Genomic DNA, 3,190 nt, shown 5'->3' with positions numbered 1-3,190 from the left:
AGTATGATTGCATAAAGGAAGGAAACAGGAATTCCGGTAGGGAACAGAATCGACTGACGTGCAGGCAGCGCTGCAGCAGTGCAGCCACTTAAACAGAGTTTGCCCTTCCCCTACTGACTTTCACTTTCGGTGCCCGAATGGAAGTGAATGAGGCTTTGCGATCGCGATTATTTTTTTATTTTATTTTTTTTTCTCGGAAGGGCGAGTCGGAAGGGCAACTTGAGTCAGGAAAGGCAAACGGGCAGTTGCCCGGGCAACCAGAGCAACCCCCCTGTGCACGTCCCTGCATGGGATCATACTGTGTAGGATGGAGCAGATGGATGCAGGCTATAAAGCCTTGTGGTGTCTAGCACACTATACATTTGGCAACATGGTACAAAGGATCAGCAGACACTTGTGCAAACTCCACTCTAGTCTGGTATCAGTCCTGCTAAACTAATGTCTGAATTTCTGCACCACATGTTTTTATCTATGCTATATATGTTTTTAATGTGTTTTAAATGTACATAACTTCTTCTTTAAAGTGTCTTTGAGTGTCCTGAAAAGCACTATAGAAATAAAATGTATTATTATTATTATTATAATGTAAAGTTGTTTACGGATAGTTTGAGACTACCTCACTTGGCCACATAGTATTTGCATATTTGAGGTCAGTGTGCTCAGAGTCAAATAAAGTAGAAATTTAGTTTTTCTGTGCTGCAGCAAGCCTTCAGGGCACATTTAATTTCTTAATACTCTGGGTAATTATATTTTTTTCTCTTTTTATGGGCATCACTTCGTCTGCCTTGACCTAACATCCCATACGCTCATTATAATGAGGTACGCTGAGCATCAGTGTGAGTTGAAAGCCTGAACTGAAATTGTATGGTATCTTGCATGATGTGCCCTACCACCAGGGAGACTATGATATGAGCAGGTTTATGGTTAAGAGCAAGCCGTGGGGGGGGTTATGCAGTTTAAGCACTGTGGCATCCATCCACTAAGACATCAGACTAAGTGCTGACATCAGATTTACGTTAAAGAACACCTAGTGGGTTTAATGAGCTTGGTCAGACAAGCCTTCACTTCTCCACTCTCCATCCCCTTAAATACCTGTTCTCGGAAACAAATGTGCTTCGCAGGCAGAATATGTCTTCCAACTGAACCCACTGTGCTCAGTGCCTCACTGCCTGTTTTATTACAAGGTGGCATCAGAGCCAAGGTGACAGAATTTTGCATGTAGGCATCATTGGAGAGTAAACATTTCCCTCCCCATAGCATAGTCTTAATAAAATAAATAAGTCCATTAGGGAGACATTTAGGAATCTCTAAATGCCAATAAAAGTTTGAGGAACTAATGAAGTCTATATTATGTTGGGAGAGGAGCTTGGTTTTACTGTACACATAGTGTTTACAGTGCAGGGTTAGCAAATGCATTGCATTTTGAAGCCAATGAGCTTTCATTTGAGCAGTTCGTCTGTGTTTTTGGCTGGATGTGGTTATTAAAGCAGACAGTGGCAGAGGCGACCAACTATTGAGTCTGGGAAAGTCTCCAGATCTCAGTTGTCGTTCCAGACATGCAACCTACTGCTGGTGCTATTAGAGATGACAGAGAGGTGGTCTGATGCACCATGTGTGACTATACTGGATATAAAGCTGCTGCCTGGTGGCTCAAAGTTTTTTGGAGGTCATTTTGTTGTGGAGCAACATAGGTCAAGACCTAAATCCCTGTGGATTTGTTAATTTCAGGAAGCGGTTGAAACATATGATTAGCAGGAGAAATTACCTTAGTGACAACTGATCAAGGCCTAAGCTTTGTCAGGAATTCAGGAAATAGACCATTGACTCTTGTTAGCTACACTAGCTACATGACTCCAGGGATGGCAATGTCAGCCTGTCGGCCTGATATCTCAACAACTATTGGATGGATTGCGCTGAAATCTGGCGCAGATGTTCATGTTCCCCTCAGGATGAATTGTAATCACTATGGTAATCCCTTTACTATTCATGTAGCGCCATCATCAGGTCAAAATTTCAATTTGTCTAATGTTTTGGTTTATGACCAAATACCAGAAGAGCTAATGCCATTCCTATCCTCTGCTTTGTGTTTAGTGCTACTAATTAGCATATTTCAGCATGCCAACAAACTAAACTAAGATGGTGAACATCTTAAAACCAGCTAAACATCAGCATGTTAGCATTTTAATTGTGAGCATGTTAGCATGCTCACGTTAGCAATTAGCTCAAAGCACCACTGTGCCTAAGTACAACCTCACAGAGCCGCTAGCATGGCTGTAGACTCTCAGTCTTGCTGGATCTGCTGCTGCACTAAGCCAATCTGTTACAAATTGAAAATTGATCTGAAATACAATAAAATTTAATGTCTGTTTAGAAGTAGTCTGCCAAACCGCCACTCTTGGTTCCCCAAAACTAAATCACCCTATTTATTTACATGTGTTCACTCTGTTACTGACAGTAATCTAGCTCAGTAATGGATATTTGACAGTAATAGTAGTTGACAGTAATAATCCTTTCACTTTCATCAACCTTCAAATAATCATTAACTCAGCTCAGTTGCACCCTTTTGATGCTGCATCCGATTGGCCGGGGGAGGGCGCAGCACAAGATTAGAATAAAAAAAGAAAAAGCAGTCGAAGGATACCAAAGACAATTGGAGCCATAAGCATTTATAAAGCCCTCAGAATGGAAATCATTGCAAACAGCCTCTGTATTCTCTACTCTGATCTCCAGGGTGTGCTGGAGTCCAGTCTCTGAGCGTGAAACGGCTGTTACACCTGTGTAATAACACTTAGCCATCCAGCCAGGGGGCAGCCAGCCAGCCAGTCTTAACACTCATGGTGCTAGAGCTCTGAAGGCTCTTGAGTCAAGTTCTGCCCTGTGGACATCTCCTACTCCAAGCAGTCTCAGCGAAAGATGAATCACCAAGATAAAGCCTGTGCCCTCGCTTGTTCCCTTTTGCTGACGTCAGCCATTCTTCTGCCCATGGCAAATGAATGCTCTTCTCAGAGCATGGCTGCCATAAACATCACTTTTCCACCCCTGCGGGATGCCTTGAATGAGTTACCAACCAGGTGGTATGTCCTACCAGTGACAGCCTGCCCTCAGTGCTGTGATGGACAGGTGAGAGGCTTGCCTCAAATCTCCTGCTGGGAAACACATTAATGTTAAAGTGGATGGATGGACTCATAGG

This window comes from Micropterus dolomieu, linkage group LG13 (genome assembly GCF_021292245.1).
Source record: "Micropterus dolomieu isolate WLL.071019.BEF.003 ecotype Adirondacks linkage group LG13, ASM2129224v1, whole genome shotgun sequence".
Taxonomy (NCBI): Eukaryota; Metazoa; Chordata; class Actinopteri; order Centrarchiformes; family Centrarchidae; genus Micropterus; species Micropterus dolomieu.
This window is presented reverse-complemented; position numbering follows the sequence as displayed.